This window comes from Columba livia, chromosome 1 (genome assembly GCF_036013475.1).
Source record: "Columba livia isolate bColLiv1 breed racing homer chromosome 1, bColLiv1.pat.W.v2, whole genome shotgun sequence".
NCBI lineage: Eukaryota > Metazoa > Chordata > Aves > Columbiformes > Columbidae > Columba > Columba livia.
This window is the reverse complement of record NC_088602.1, coordinates 168,279,236-168,296,970: the sequence shown is the minus strand read 5'-3', so window position 1 is coordinate 168,296,970 and position 17,735 is coordinate 168,279,236. Positions and strand designations below refer to the sequence as shown.

The 17,735-nt window shown below is 39.5% G+C and overlaps 1 protein-coding gene across 23 annotated transcripts in view; it reads left to right on the top strand.

Annotated features, from left to right (window-relative positions):
• Nucleotides 1–17,735, top strand: part of ANKS1B (ankyrin repeat and sterile alpha motif domain containing 1B) — a 436,519-nt gene that overhangs the window by 345,905 nt on the left and 72,879 nt on the right. The window lies entirely within an intron of this gene.

Below are 17,735 nucleotides of genomic sequence, written 5' to 3'. Positions count from 1 at the left end.
AAGGGAGTGATGCTAGTGATGAACAAACCTTAATCGAAGGAGAATCATCAGAGAGATAGCCGTTCTTCCTTGGTAAAACAATAGCGATTCTGGGTTGAGAAGTGCTGGCACACCTTCTGGAGATTATATCTGTCCTTGGGTCACAGAGTGGAACAGGTTCTTACTTGTCATGGAAATGTTCAAGCACAAAGGAGAAAATTCAGGACCATCTCTGGTCTTCCTCCATTCCTTACTTACTGCCTTTAGCCTCCTTCTAGTAGGATATTTCTAACTCAGCTGACTGAGAAACATCTTGGAGAGCTTTGCAATTACTTTCTTAAAAACAGATGATATTTGAGTAGTCCTTTCTTGGCCCATTCCTGTGGGGTTTGATAGTATCTTTGTGATACCTCTAGAGAAATCGCAAGAACATACAGGCTGCTGTGTTTTCAGTGTAATGACAATAACCAGCATTTGCCTATTTTTCATTAGGGCTCAAATCCCAGTATGTACATGAACTGAGATTGGGTTAAAGTCAAGTGGCTGAAATGGAACTTGATCAAGAGAAGAGCTAATGAGCAAGGACAGTGTATCTGAGGATCTTCTAAAGTCTCTGGATGTTCTATCACTTGAGGGTACTGGCTCAACATTATAAAGTTATCTGTAGCACTGGGACATGTTCACTCTTTGGACAGTTAAGATTTGTACTATTTTTCCCCTTGTAGATATTCATATAATGACTTGTTTCCAAGACTTGCGTGTGATCCTTGGTAATCTATGAAAAAGAAGGGCAGCTTTCCTTTGGGAAAATAATTTGGAAATTCCAGCTGGTACAGAACTCAGTAATTGTAACCATCCTGCTTTTCCTAAATGTACCACACATGCTGTTTGCATATTAGAAGTGCTCACAATAAATGTCTGGTGGGGAAAAAAAGCCTTAGGAAGCTTGAGATCGAAGTTTTTTCTCCCAGACTTTTGCCTTTGGAGTTTGCTCTTTCTAGAAACATGGAACTGGGATGTGTTAAGCAAAGATATATCTCTTCGCTTACGTTTTTCCAGTTTCTTGATGCAGGAAATCCAAGGTGATTTGTATGAGGTTTGTTAAATGTAATTGTTCTTTTTTTAATTCTTCCTTCTGCCCCTGATTCCTGCAGTGAGCAAACATCCAAAGAGGTTTTTCTGTTGTTTAGAATATCTTAAGTTCTGATGCTGAAAAAATGGTAAATTTAGTAATAGCAGATTAAGTCAACAGGGAGTTGTCTGTTTGACAGAAGATTTTAGCTAACTGTTTAATTGCTGAAGTAGTTTTTTTCCAGAAAGTGCTTCTCCACAGTGGAGAAAAAACGTTTTGTTTTTCAGTACATTTAAACATGGTGAAACATGAAAGTGATAAATACTTGTTTTGTTTGTTTGACTGTGGATGATCATATAAACTCTTCATTTAGTTGACTGGTCCTCCAGACTGCAGAGTGGAGTAAGACCTTCAAGGCTTCTGCGTATTTGCCTGTATGCTGCCTTGGCTGGTTCTGCACACTGTAAAGTAAAGCTTTTGTAAAGATGTCAATAAGAATATATGTCTTTTTTACTGAGGATATACTTAAGATAATTTCTTTCTTCATGTATCTGCTCAGTGAAGAACACTATTACACAGAGTATCTTTTTGTTTCGAAGTATTGTGAATGACAGTAAAAGCCACTGGTAAATTGGTAAGCCACAAAAATGGCTGAGTGTAATTATTCCTAACATAGGAAAATGCTAAATCAATTTTGGTGTTCATCAAGATTTGTTATATAATAATAAAATGTATGTGTATATGTATGTGCGTATACACGTATAATAGGAGTAATTTTAATTATAAAGTTTTACTGCTGTAATGCATGATTATCTGTCTGGTTTTAGGCTTCATCTTACCCCATTGAAATTGATGCTAAGGTTCTCATCATTTTAAATAGATTCTTTAAAAGTGCTTGTAGAAATAATCTAGCAACTTCTTACTGTGTCATAAAGTTTTAGATAATGTCACTTATTGCATAAATAAATATGCTGAGTAAATGTCAGTTTGCAAAGAGTTAAAATGATTAAAATTTAAGATAACTGAAAACTGTCTAATTATCTCCTTCGGGATCCTATAATCAAAGAGCTGTTACACCATTGCCATACTTTGTTAATGCCTTTATTTTCCAGGTGTGTTTTCAGAGGTAATTCTAAAATCTAGGAAAAGTGTTACTTTGTTAATAATGCAGTCACCTGGAAAGCTTATTATTAATGAGTACCCAGTTGGTTTGTGAAACACCTGCATTATTATTCTATGATAAAAATACATAGAACTTTAACATTCTGTACTAATATTTATAAAGCACCACAGAGGTAAGTGGATTATTGTAGTGAATTGTTACACAGAAAAATACTTCAGGAAAATTTAAGGCAAGTATTGTATGATTCATTTGTATTTTTACTGAAGCCATTACAAAACTGAAAGCAAGTTATTAGTTTTCTTTAAAATCTGAATGTGGTAGTGTTCCTGCTCCTAAAATGAGCAAGAAACTAGAATTCAAGCATTTCTATAGACTTTTTTGAGTCTTCTCAATCCTTATCCATGATATGCCCAGTTCAGGTATCTCGGAAGCAAAGACTGGCTCTACATGAGGCACATTATGAAAATACTTCTAAACTTCATTTAAAAACTCGCAGTTAAAGTATCAAGTTTAACAGGTACTCACAGGTTTAAAAATCTGTTGCACTAGCCTTTTCCTAGTGGTTTGCCCACTGCTTATTAATTTAATTAATTGACTGTCCATGAGATTTTTACATACTTAAGCAAAATGGGAATAAATCTTTAGTATTGTCTGAATACTGCAAAGTTGCACTTCTTTAAGCATGAAATTATGGGAAAAGCACTAACTGTTATGACTGTCATTTTCTGCTTGAATTCTCTTGATTCTAATTTTTGTTGTTGGAAAGAGTATCTTTATGACCTGTGTGAAAAATTAACAGGCCCTTTGCCTTAGTACAAGGTGCTGATTTTGGGGACATCGTGTGGTGCCGTGACTTGAGCACTTCCAAACTGCTGTCTGCACCCAGCCATCTCAACACACCACCAGACAGCTCCATACTTGTCCTTCAAACACTTTGCGTATGTGTTGGTTGTGATCACAGCACAGTAATAATATCTATTTATGTAGTGCTGTCCACATCATGTTCATTTCATAAGCATCCACAAATCAGCGCTGGATAATCTTTGGGGTTGATCTGGATGAAATTCATCCTTTTCACCTCTAGCGTTTGTCTGTGCCCATTCTTGCTGTCTTTCTAAGGCTTGCTGTCACCATTTTTGTTCTTCACAGAGCTGTCTGGGACTAAGCGATAGCTCTGCAGTGATGATCTGCATGAGGAAGCATAGGGCAGGAGAAGAAAGCATCATGTACCCCCAGGGCTTGCTCTCAGAGATCTTGAACAAGGTTCTCAGCTAGTGTAAATTGTCATGGCACCACTGATTTTATTGACTGCACACACTGAAGATCATGTCTCATGTACTTTGTCAGGAGTAATATTCCTGGATACTAGGAAGAAGGACAAGTGACGGAGTACATTCAGTTTTAACTGCAGTGAAGCAGAATTTGAGCAGCCCCGACATACCTTTCTGAAGGTAGTAACCATCCCCCTGTTGCTATCACAGCCATGGGATACGCAACACTGATAGAAGCTCCATGGACTCTTGCTGAAGATGCCACCTTTTAATGTGATTTTATTTACTTCTTGATTCATTTGTGTTGACCAATTAATTGGCTAAAATTCAGAGAAAATGAAATATGGAACAGAAAAGCTTGAGACCAGTATATTATATCTTCGTGGCCTAAAAATTAGACTTTAAACTTTATGATTAAGTATGTAGTTTTCAAAGGGAAAGGTGCCTTTAGAGGAAGCATTAGTATGGTTGATATTCTCTGCGAAAGCCCAGTTGTGGAGATAGGAAACTAACATTAGGCAGTCCTAATCTAGAAAGCTTGGCTGTAGAGTTTTAAGTTTCCCTTTGAACTATACTTCATTAAATATGCCATGTTCTACTAGATATACAAGCAAGCGACCTTCTTAGATCAAAAATTTTGTTGAAATCTTTTGGTTTTGATATTTAAGGATAGTGCTGCAGGACTATACTCTGTAATAAGAGTTTTGGTAATGTTCATTAAAAAAAATAAATGCAATTTAAAATGTAAGCTAAAGAGCAGGTCATATCCCCCGAAACAGCAATTTTTCCTGTTTAAACAGTTGACTGTATTTTCTTTGTTATTATGTGTGCCAAAGACCACTCCAGTAAAGAGAAAATTGGGAAGCTGCTTTATTTTTGAGCAGTTTCCTAGTTATTTTCACAAGTAAAGCTATCACACTGACTCTTGGTGTGGTGCAGCATTGTCCATGTATGGTACCTGAAGACTTGGTACATGCCCAGTAGCAGTCAGGATACACCAACTGAGGAAGGACAGTGGCTTGGTCAGAGTGGGGTGTGATTTCCCAGTTTGCTGCTCCCTGGTGTCTGAGTTTGTCAGTCTATTCTGGGACTTTCGCAAGAGAAGAATCCCTTTTATCTGCAGAGCATAGCATAGAATTTGTTTTAAAAAATGTCTTTCTTGCCTTATGGTATACGAACTTAGACTTTGTGTAAGAAAATTTCTTTTGCAAAAGCAGTTTAGAACAGAAGTTCTGTACAAGAAACTATCAGAATTAGAAGCAGTGAATAAATACAAAACACCAGTCGTCTGTCTTTCCATGTTCCTACATTGACATGCACCCCATTTTGAGTTATGTAACTTAAGTAACAGGATTGTTATTTGACCTTCATAATCTCATTGCATCACTGGAGGTACAAATACTCAATGTAAAATAACATTTCTTGTTTTCTAACCAATCTTTACTTTCAGTTATCTGCATATGATGATGATTTTGTACTTTAATGCAAAACTGTTGATTCATGGAAGTAATCCTGTGTTCATGCATTATACAGAAGCTATATCGGGTATTGTTGCTATTGCTAGGGGCTGATGTGTCACATTTTTATAAATCTTATTTCTAGAATATCTTATTTCAGCTACCACAGCCTGTTCTGGTTAAAACCCTGTTATGTTGATCCTGATGCAGTGATGACATAACTAAGAGGGTGAGGGAGCTAGTTAAAAAATAGTAATCACCTCGAAGTATTACTTTAGTTTATCACGAATGTAGGAAATCCTTACAAGTCAGGTACTCCTAAAGAGGTGGTAATAGGAAGAAAGTAGTTGATACAAACATGTGAATATTTGGATTTCAGCACTTTTGGTTAATCTTAATTTTTTCTGCCACTCCCCTCCCCCAGTTCTTTAGTCTGAAGTTTATACTTTAATTATATTATGCATCTCCTACTTCATTATTCACATCTACCGTTTTGAAAAACCAAATCCTGAGCTTTTGCACTGGTGCCTTTGTGCTCATCCATGGGCAAAGGAGAGGTGGAGCTGCCTTACTGGATGGAGTATGTGTGGAGAGTCCTCTTGACTGATGGTCTCCAAGGTGGATCTCGCCATCCAGCTTCCCGTTGTTCCTCATGTTCCTGCTCTCTCACCTCAGCACAGGGCTCTGCTGAAGAGGATAAAACGATGGTCTGGATCTCCCTGCCCATGAGAGGGAGCAGGTGGTTGAAGCTTAGATCAGCCTTGAGGCATCCCTATGTCCTACAGGTTCGAACTGAGGATTAGGCAATCAAAAGTGTAACTTAAGTCACTTTTCGTCACACATGACTGCGGTGAGCAGAGGCCTTAGCCCAGCAGTATGAAAACAGATACCTGAGTTCAGTCTAAAGGTTTTCATGTTGCTGTGTTCACATGTCAAACAGTTGGAATTCGGCTCAAAATTTAATGGTATATGTGTCTGTGTAATCAAATTCAAATATATTTACATAATTACTGAATTATCAAAAGTATTAAGAGAGCTGTCATGTGTTATTATGCTATAAAACCTGATACCTTTTGTAGACTATGACACATGGATTGTTTTTGTTTATGCTTTTGACATATTACAAAAGATTGTGTGATGTGTTCAGAAATTGCATTGACACTATAGCAATCTCTGTCTCCCTTTGCTACACGGCAGTTTGTAAAAAAAGAAGAATGTCAGTCATGGTTTTCTATAATCTGAAAAGGGATAAGAGTTGAAGTAGTTCGTCATAAATAAAAAAAGAATTGATAGAGGATTTTTATTTCTTGAAGCTTGGACTCCCTTCTAACTCTATAGTACGTTTTCAGGCCATGAAACGTGGAGGTTAGGGACATTAAACTCTTTAATTTGTAGACAGGAGCGGCTGAAAACGGGCAATTCTGGAAAAGACTGATGGCAGAAGGGAATAGGCACTTCAGATCTGCAGGAGAGATTCTAGATACTCCTGTACCTGGTCTATAATCAATGTTTACAGTTTTAATGATTACAGTTTTTATTTGTGTTCTGGTATCTTCTTCCACAGATGAGAAGCCAGTTGGCATATTCTAATTTATATTTTTGTAGAGCTGCTTTGAAATATTTTATTGCCTGTTAATGGTGGGATGAGGTGGTTTTACTTTATGGGATACAAGACTTATTAAGCTTCATTTTTGAAGGTTGTGCAAAGATATTGTTTTCTGTTATAGTCGGGGTGCGGACTAGGGAACTTGTCGTGTAATCCAAGGACTCTGAATGGAGCTTCAGTCCACCCTCCCTAATGTGTCCAGGAGATATTTTTATACCTGTGTATTTTTATCTTGCGTATGTAAAATGCTTCTACACAACAGGGAGTATGCATATTAGAGCAAAGAGCATGTTAGTTTTTACAGAAAGCATCCCTTCTGTGTCCTGACATCAACTTGAAAATGCAACATGGCTATTATTTAGCTGAACAACCACAAATTTCTGGAGCTTGTGTATTTTGTATTGCGTACATGCCCATAGCATTTCAGTGCTTGGTCAGTGAGAACATTCTGGTAGATGCCACTTGGTAGAAGACTCTTGCCCATGTGGCACAATGTGTGAGTGGCTGAAGGCAGCTTACAGGCATGGCCCATCACTAGTCTTGTGTTGCCACAAAGACATTGCAAAGTCGTATTTGTTTTTTCAGTGGTAGGGAGTGAGAGAGCAGGATTTCAGAGATGTGTACTCAACAAAAGCAAATGTCCCTTTATGAAATCACTCCAGTTGCTCTTATATCCAGCTTTCTATAGAAGATTATAAAAGATTATGCTAGTCTGCTACAAATAGCCTCAGTGTCGGTCCATGAGTTTTATTTTCTTCTAGTAGTGATTCAAATATTTCAGCTCACTGTAGTGAATCACCCATCTGAGGCAATGATGTTTTCTACCAACCAGACCAAGGCTCTGTCAGTGATAGGGTTGATTGCTCCTCCAAAGTGTAACAAATCCCACCGGAAAGCAAGAATACTTTCACCAAGAGTGCGTGGTCCATCATGAAAGTGGAAGTGTTTTTCTGGATGAAGTAGATAAGAAATGGAGTGATGCTCATTTCAAACACTTTTATCCTAAACTACAGACCTCCTTTTAAGTAGTCCTGAATTTCTGTCAGCTCAGTAAGAGGCCAGGACTTTCATCTGTATGTTTAGGATAATGTGTATGTGATTATTCTACAGTTAAGGAGTTTTTGAGGGATTTATTCCCTGTGTTCGCTCTGCTGCCTGGACTGTACCTATCCTAGGAGTTGATTGCAGTATTTATCAAAGCTGTGGAGCCCCCATTTGAGCCATCTGTAGGTAGTGGTTGTGCCATCTGTCACTGAAAACTGCGTTCCAGAGGGAGAGACAGTATGCACAGACTTCATCATGCAAAGCCTGTAGGGTATGGTCTCTGATGTTTGCTCTATCCTTGTAAGATATATAGGTTGTAGTGTTTCGCTAACTCCTAAAAGTTTTATTGGAAGAAGCTTCTGAATGACACAATAGCCAGTGCTTCATCCTTGCCCATATGTATGCATTATGCATTTTACTGAACTCCACGCATTCCTCTGGGAGGTGAACTATGGTACCTAGTTGTTAAAGACTGTAAGAATGTTGATAAATGGGCAAAAACAAGCTGCGAAAGATTTCAAACTAGTATATACTGCTCAGAGATAATGGGAAGAGCCACACAAAATGAGGTGCCTTTGGGTGCAAGTATATAATTTGCTGAATATTTTTGCTATGAATTATCAAGGATTACAGCAGCAGCAGATGTTTGAGGCAGCATGATGTAGATTGTGTGTACTTTTGTGTTATGATTAACTGAGCCAATATCCATGTATTCCAAGAGATAGGTGATTTCAAAAAGTTTTGAGAGAACATTATCAGCATATTCCAGGAATACTTTCACTACACATATTGCTACCAGGAGCAGCATTCAAAATTTTTGTGTGGTGTTCAGTGATCACCTAATTTATGATTAGCAGTAGTGATTTGTGTTTAACCCCTAAATCTGAAGTGAAATTTCCACTGTCTTCAGATTTCATACTGGATCTGAGGGCCCTGTGACGACGTAGACAATATCGAATGTGAGAATAGTCACCTACTAATGAAACTGTGGGCCTTCAGGACAGCAATTTCCATGACTTCATATTTTTTTCTTGCACAAGCTTACTGGCAGTCCTTGTCACAGTGAAAGGTGCGTCTTCATGCTGTGCGGTCAGGGGGGTGTGGACCCTTCTGCTACCTTTTTCAACTCAGGGTAAATCATGGACAAGACATGTGCTGGTAACCAGAGGGCTTAGAGGCTGCTGCTGAATCTGTGTGTTGCCCAGGACAGTATCTTGTCCATGCAAGTAGTACTTCCGAGCTACCCTGGTTCATTTTTGACCCACACAGGGCTGGCAATCTGTCAGAAACAGACATGAAATATGAAGCAACTACGCGGTGGTGTTTGTAGTACATAGGTTTTTTGGTTGTTGTTGTTTTGTGGGTTGTTTGGTTGGTTGTTTTAATGCAACACAAGGAATAATTCTTGCAACTGACGAAACCCTAAAAAGAGACATTTCATCAGTGAGAGGTGATACTGTGCATTGCTATGTTAAAGAGGAAAGGAACTGATGTGGCATAAGCAAACGCACTTGAGAAAAGCCTTGTTATAGCTATTGCTATTCTAATACAGATCAGATGTAGTATTAAGAGCCTGTCATGACTTAATATGTGTAATGCCTGTGTACTTACATATGCATCAATAAAATATTCCAGGAAATGCATGGCAAGAACATTGTATTGTCACTAAGAGGTAATGCATGTTTAATCTAGACCTAGCTTCAGAAGGTAGTCGTGAAACGTGGAGGATCAAACATTTTATTTAAATATTGAATCTTGGGGCATTCGAGTGGATTTTTCTTTGTTCTTTATGGATGTTCTCTCAACATGAAACCAAGGGGATATGTAAATATATATATTTTCTTTTTTTTTTTTTCCTTTTTTTTTTTTTTTTTTTTTGCGGTGTAGCAGGGACTTGCTCAGTTGCTAGGTAACAAGGTATTGCTTTATTTGCCGGAGCAGTAGCTGAGTTGGTAGTAGAGGCAATGATTTATACGAAATGTATTAATATATACTGTAGCAGTAATAACGATTATTGAAATTGCTTATTTTTATGTGCTCTGTGCCATGGAAAAAAATATAATCAGTTCATTAGAATATTTCCTTCTGCTGTGTGTAGAAAAACTACTTAATTACTAAGAATGTCCAGTTATTTAGTGAGGCAGCAGAATCTGTGTGGTTTATTTAGTAGTCGTAAAAAGGGTTATTTCAAAAACAAAGCAAGAAGTAAAGTGTTAATGAAAAAAAAAAAGGAATTTATAAGGAGTTTTTATTTCCCTAAATTGTTCATTCATACCTTTTTTTTTTTTTGGCCTTTCATGGATGGGCTTGCTTTTCCAGCAGCAATACGTTTTCCTCCAGGGATCAAGACCAAACCTGTCAGTCACCAGGGCAGAAGTTGGCTCATTCCCGCTGGCAGGCTGCCATCTCGGTTCTGCCTCCAAGAAGACCAGCAGGTGGTCTGCAGGCCACTCCGCTGCCTCCTTTCTCACATAAGTCTGGAAATTCAGAATGGTCAGAGTTGCCTTGAGGGCAAATGCCAGTTCCACCTGCTTCCACTCCTGGTGCACGGCTGACTGGGTGGTGCTGGATGCTGTATCCATGACCAAAAATGTCACTGCCGTTCATCTTCTTCGATTTTGCTGTTATTTGGGAGAGGGAAGCATATATAGTCACAATAGATACCCCGTTGTCTTGATGCTCCTCTTAGGTCAGGTTACTCTTAGCCAGGTAGCTCTCTGTTTTGTGAGGTGTATTAACCTGATCTCACTGCTCTTCATGGCTCCAGGAGGATTATGTTTGAGCACATGGAGTAGGATTTCTGTTCTCACACTGAAGAACAGTAGTCTTCTTTCAGGATGATGGAAGCCATCCTGACTTAGAAGAAAGGTGTCTTTGGCATTAGCCAAATTAGTGAGTTTGCATTTTTAGTATGATTCAAGTCACTTGTGCCTAAATTTTTGACACCCTTCCTCCTTGTGAGGATAGAGGTATAATAATACAGCACATGTATAATTCTGCTGTTTCTAGAGCAGACATCGATCTTTTCCCCATGTCAGTCAGTTTTTAGCAGCTGTGAATCTTTTTAACCTGCAGGCTCACCTGTTGGACTCTGAGCTTGGTTCTCAGACATTTATATATTGCTCCCGAAAGCTACAGTTCACCTCCACTCAGGAGTCACTCCTCATACTGATTTTCTTGTTCTGGTGGATTTACCTTTGAAAAGGCTCCTATCTGGAGTCCTGATCTTTCCGTTTGTTTGTTTGTTTTCACAAAGCAAGATCCTGCTTTATTTGAAAAGAATGAAAGTGGTGTTTATCAATCTGTGATGGAGAGCAAGATAAGTCTACAAGTCACAGTTGATGGGCAGGCAAAAAGAGGATAGTGTAGAAGGTAAAGTTGATTTTGATGAGCCTCACCTGTGCTAACAAGCATTTGCAGCTGTGGGTAACACGTTGCTGGTTGAAAACCTTTTTGTAGCTTTTATATTCTATCGTACATGACATTATCTGTTAGACCTCTAATGACTCCTAATACACTCATTCACATAATCAGTTAATAAATAAATAGCTGCAGGCTTGGGCAGTGTCTAAACAACTAAAGTATTCCTGATCCTTTGGCTTTCATTTCAGCAAAAGAATTAAATAAAAAGAGGCAAAATGGCACTCTTACAGAATCTGGCTTCCTGAAAAGTTGCAGAAAAGAAAGAACCAAAGCACAAGAGAGTTAAAAAGAATAAAAGTTATTGGAAAGCTATTTCTGTATCTATAAATTTAGAAAATTAAAAGAAATAAAATGAAAACAGAAAGGACAGATGAGAGAAAATGGATGCAGCAATAAAAAATGCAGCAATTATGCTTCAGCATGAGTCAAAAGGACACATGAGGATGGTTCTCTTCTGTGAATCATTGAAAAGAAGGTGTTTGGAGCCACTGCAGGATAAGGCCTTCAGAATATACAATTCTATTGTCTTGGAAGATAAGAGGAAATATTTTTCTTTATGTTTTCATGTACTATCAAATGAAAACTCTGCATAAAGGAAGCTTTTGCATCCGGGGTCAGTCGCTACCTGTCTGCTCATCCTCACCTTCTGTTTCAGCACCTTCACCTCTCGGGGCAGTGCTTTGCTGCGGCTCCTGGGTGCTGGGCGCGCAGCTGCCATGGGTGCTTTATCTTGGCAGCGGGAGCATCCAGAGAGTCCTTGGATCATTATTTTCACACAGAGACATACTAACCTGGACTATAGGACTCCCTTAACTCCCCAGATCTAGTGAGCTTTGTGTAATTAATTTCCTGGTCAGATCCTAATCAGACTCTGACAGAGGACAACGTTTGCCTGCTTGATTTTTTTCATTATTTGAACACTCAGGTTCACGACTTGGTTCTTCCCTGAACAGAAGATTATCTGTATGGCTATTTTGATAAAAAATGCTTTCCTTAGTGGGTAAATCATCCAAGAGCTGGATTGTTTCTGATTTCAAAATGCTTTAATATGGTTACATTAGTGTGTTTATAAGCTTACAAATCAATCTGGTGCTTGCTTGTCCTAAGCAGCAGACATGTCTTTCCAATCTCAGTCAAAAGAATCCTGCATAGAAATTGTGAATGTGCATGCTCAGGTGAGAGAAATCACTGGAGACAGTTGCTTAATTAATCACTGTTCTGGCATGAGCATGGAATGACATTCACTCTACATTAACATCATGTCATTTATGCAGAGACAAATGCACAGCCTAGGTTTGTTTTGCCAAGTTGTGTTTATTGCTGCTGAAGGACCAAATTGAGTCTAAATTTGGGGTGGTTTAACTTTTCTGTTTGTAGCAAAAGAGTATTAACCATATCATGCTCCTTTTATGAGGTGAACGGTGGTTAAATAACTACAGTTACGTTTACAGTACATAAGAAACGAGTTGAGGTTCTTCCTTTGAGCTATAATTATTTTTAAAAGACACCTACTTCAGAATTTTTGGTCACTGATTTACTCTATTATAAAGTTTCCTTTTGGGGAATAATTTTTAACCTAAAGAAGTATGTTTTTGCAATTATGCTGTCAGCCTTTTGAACTTTCAAACTGATTGGGCCTTCGAGCTGGAGGAATGGTTTATTTCAGAGGTATTAAATTCTCACAACTTTCATGAGAGTAGTGGGAACCCTTTTAATATCCTCATTGTGATGGGAATGTTGTGCCTTGCAGTGCTGGGGTGGGAAAAACTGCAGGTAAGGAGTAGTAGAGTCATGGTGGCAAGCTGAAATTACTATGAGGATTAGGGAAGCTGAAGACATAACTAGATGGATAGATGATGGCAAAGCAGTGGGTGTGGTCTATCTTGATTTCAGTAAAGCATTTGACACAGTCTCCCACAGCATCCTTGCAGCTAAACTGAGGAGGTGTGGTCTGGACCATCAGGTAGTGAGGTGGACTGCGAACTGGCTGAAGGAAAGAAGCCAGAGAGTCGTGGCCAATGGGACAGAGTCTAGTTGGAGGCCTCTATCTAGTGGAGTGCCTCAAGGGTGGGTACTGGGACTAGTACTATTCAATATATTCATCAGCGACTTGGATGAGGGACTAGAATGCACTGTCAGCAAGTTTGCTGATAACACCAAGCTGGGAAGAGTGGCTGACACGCCAGAAGGCTGTGCTGCCATCCAGCGAGACCTGGACGGGCTGGAGAGTTGGACGGGGAAAAATTTAATGAAATATGACAAGGACAAGTGTAGAGTCTTGCATCTGGGCAAGAAAAACCCCAGGTTCCAGTGTAAGTTGGGGAAGGACCTGTTGGAGAACAGTGTAAGAGAAAGGGACCAGGGGGTACTGGTAGATAGCAGGATGACCATGAGCCAGCACTGTGCCCTTGTGGCCAGGAAGGCAAATGTCCAGTTCTGGGCCTCTCAGTTCAAGAAGGACAGGGAACTGCTTGAGAGAGTCCAGTGCAGAGCCACGAAGATGATGAGGGTGTGGAGAATCTCCCTTATGAGGAAGGGCTGAGGGAGCTGGGGCTCTTTAGCTTGGAGAACAGGAGAGTGAGGGGTGACTTCATTAATGTTTATAAATATGTAAAGGGTGAGTGTCACAAGGATGGATCCAGGCTCTTCCCAGTGACAACCAATGATAGGACAAAGGGCAATGGATACAAAGTGATACAGAGGAGGTTCCACTTAAATATGAGGTGAAACTTCTTCACTGTGAGGGTGACAGAGCACTGGAACAGGCTGCCCAGGGAGGTTGTGGAGCCTCCTTCTTCTGGAGACATTCAAAACCCGGCTGGATGCCTTCCTGTGTAACCTCATCCAGGTGTTCCTGCTCCAGGGAGAGATTGGACTAGATGATCTTTTGAGGTCCCTTCCAGTCCCTAACATTCTGTGATTCTGTGATTACAGAGGTGAAACAGGTACTGAGAAAGGAGTTGTGTTCTGGGGCAAGGGAAGGATTGTGGAGACATAAGTGCAAACTGCACTGTTACTTATGCTCCTGGTGGCACATGTCAGTCGCTGGATGCCTCTTTAAAATAAGTCACTGTGTGATGAGTGGCATATGGGTGTAAGTAAAAGCACTTGCTTGGTTGCTGGTAGCTTCTCACGCTGCTCTCCTCATTGTGTGAAGTGCCCTCTGTTGGCGTGATCTGACTGACAAGGGCCATGAACACCTCATGCTCTCATCATCTGCCCAGGGGAAAAAGCGTGTGCCACAGAGTAGCTGGATGGAGCAGAGCCCTACGGTTTGTGGGACAGGGTTCCTCAGTGTACGTGTTGCTGTGCAGTGGGTAGGGAAGGCAAAGGCAGGTAAATACACCTTCCACCCGGAATGGAAGGTGGTGGAGTGGCGTGATGGATGACTGTTAAAAATTCACTTCTGCTTTCTCATCTCCTTTTCATCAGATATTTTACTGTTTTACAAGGGTTAATGTTTGCTAATCCTTGATTGGGCAAAGAGTACCTATTTTTATAACATTTTTTTCCTTTATATTTGTGATCAGTAAATGTAATGTCACTTACGTAATCATAATAATTTTTCACTTAAACTGGTAATCTGTGAGAGTATTGTGATTTTCATAAGTATCATCATCAGTTTATGAGAACAAAGAGCAGTATAAGAGAACGGTGTGGAACATATGATTTTAGGCTTACAGAGAATGAAGGCTATAAGCCACATCTTACAGTGCCTGGCCAGACTGCATACAGAGTGGGCTTTTTTTTATGGCTCTTATTTGAACCATTCTGATTGTGAGGATACTGCAAGTAAAGCCAGGTTGATTTTTGTGAATAAAGCATGGCACTGGGATTTAGGAGATGTGGTTTCCATTCCTATTAGTATTCCAGATTTTATCTTCAGCCTTAAGTTTGTCAGTTAATCCACATGTGCTTCAGGTTTCCATTTTTAAAAAAGAAAATAGGAAACAGAAATCAAGGTGTTTATTTTTCTCGTCTGCATCAATAGAAGCATACACTTATATTGTGCAATGACTCAAAAGCCACACTCTATCAGCATTACCAAATGAAGCGGCCACATTGCAGCAGGGAGAGTTGACTCTATGTAAAATTAAAGTCAATGCATTAAAAAATAGGTTTATAATCTGATGTTTATACTATGGTAAGACTCACTAGAGTACAATAAAGCTTGATCATATGCAATGTAGTATAGTGGATTTAATTTCATAATTGCTAATAATAAGTAATCCTCCTGTCTCCAGGGTATATAGAAGGTTGAAAGGCAGCCAAACCACTGCATTTTCATTGTGTCAGAGTGCTTGGCAGTTCTCTGTGGAAGCATGCTGATGGGCAGAAAGGAGGTTAGGAGGAGCCTGTGGGTACGTATGGCATTGCTGTCAGGTTCATAAATTACACAAGTCCACTGAAAAGTGGGTGCACAATAACACATGTTCTATATCCTCCTGTAAGACTCCGGTGTGGCATTCTTCTAGCTCAGGGGATTCGGTTATTCACTGCTCTCTCCAGCTCTTAATTTCATTTGCAAGCCTCTTTCACAGGAGTCTGTTCTACTCTTAATGCTTCTGCGTAATTTTCCTGAATACTGGAAGTGCATAGAAGCAGTGAGAGGAGAATAGACCCTGAGCTTGGACTGTGTTTTCACTGTTTTACCATTCATAAGCTCTCACTCTACAAAACCTGTGCTGCTGCTCTAAGATAAAATGTGTAGGTTTGGATTTCATTTTCTAAGAAACTGGATAATAGGCATAGAAGTGATGCATAGAGTGGCATATCAGAATGGTTCTGTGTTATATTGCTGTATTTGAAGGCAAAGCTAAAAGAGCAAGTCTTTTACTCATCTTCACATTTCTTTAATCATTTTTTTACATGCTGTGAAATAAAACATACTGTGTCATATAATTTTCTTCTTGAAACACATTGGTCAACCCTATTCTAACTCAGCTAGTTGAAGCAGGAGGCTATGTCTGAGCACATGTACTTTGCTCCCTGGTCTCTCCAGTTCCAAACTCATTTGATATTCAGTTTACAGGCATTTTTCATTTCATCTTGCTGGGCTGTGGCTTCTCTCGTACTTTCCTGTAGAGTGATGGAAGTTCTGGAGGCTCAGATGCAAGAACAAATCATACCAAATTGGATGCATCTAGTTCCCTTCATTCCACCGTTGACATCGTTCTTCTTGAGACCTGGGATGCTTCAGCTCCATATAGGATTCTGCTGTAGTAAAACACAGGTGTTAACAAAGCAGGCTGGAAAGATTGAGAGTTGATGCTATAGGTTCCAGAGCAGCTATTAGTAACAGTTGCTGTCACCTGCATCTTATACTAGTATATCACTGTCATTGTGACTGGGATGTGCTGGTTGGTGGCTGTTGCTTACCACCAACACCAGCAACCTGGGAGGTGTTACTGTAGGGTCAAGAGAAAGGAGAGACGTGTCAAAACTGCAGGTTTTCCCCAGCTTGTCTCAGATCTGCCTCAGCTTTACACGCTGTATCAGTGGATTGTGAGGAGAGATGTAGCCCTGTCAACAGTGTCTTTTACACCTGGGTCTCAACAGAGTCCTTTATGCAGCACAGCCAGAGAGAAATATCGCCATACAACTTTTCTCATTCATTTTTGCATGTGGTGTTTGGTTTTAGTGGTTTGGTTACACTTGGCTTGTGTCCAAAGTTTTTTTGCATCCCTGAGAGATTATAAGTTCCTTTTACCTAAGTGAAAGTTAGAACCTTTCATAACCCAGTGCTATGAAAAGCTGAAGATTTATTGGACGGTAACAAAGTGCCATGTTCATTTTGACGTGGGGACCACAAGGTAAAAATTGTCAAGTTTGGAAATGAAAGGTTTCTCCTAACTACAGTGTGCATGTTGCCTTCAAGTTTGATTTGGTGTCTGAAAGGCTCTCTTTCTCACTTTTACATGGTAATAAGGATTCTGCAGGCAGTGTTTTCAGTAGTGCTGCTCCATCTTGTTTACAGTTCCTGTGTGTAGAATTCTGAAGACCAGTTGTCCTTTAATTAGTGATTATATAGATGCTGAAGAGCTAGTCAACCTCAGGGCTTCAAATAGCATAGGAAAATTATGATGTGGGGTTTTTTTGCCCCCTGCTATGATAATCCAAAGTTTTCTATGCAGTCATGGGACTTGTGCATTTTTCTTCCTAACAAAAACTGAGATTCAAAAGTTTGTGGTTTTGGGAAGAACATAAACTTCGGTCAGACTTGTGATGAGATCAAAAGAGTAAGAGACAATAGAAACACCGTCTGCTTGCTCTCACCATAAATGTGCTATCTCTGAAATGGAAGTAAAAAGTAAGCCTAGGTTTTGGGGTTTTTTTCCTAGCCATGATAACCAGCTATGAGATTGAATATATTTGTAGGATAGGTCTGCTGAAGAAGAGAATACTATTTTTACACAGTCAGCTTTCATTCTAGCATTTCATTTTAACTGTACCCATCCTTTTCAGTTCTGCAATGCAGTGTAATCCCTATTTTATCGGAATATAGCATGTCCAAGTGAGACACTGGCCTCATTGCAGTCAATGATATTTTGCAATTGGCATCAAGAAAACAAAGATCTCATCTTTGTTAACAGTAAGTGGTATTTGAGAGAGACTCTTTCACTGGAATTAGATCATTGCAGGCAGGTAATTTATAAATTTGTGGAAAATATTTAGATACTACCAAAGTTGTAATGCTTGTATGCTTGATTAAGTTATTAAACAGTGTTAAGCTGATATTCAGTGTACATCCAGAAATTAG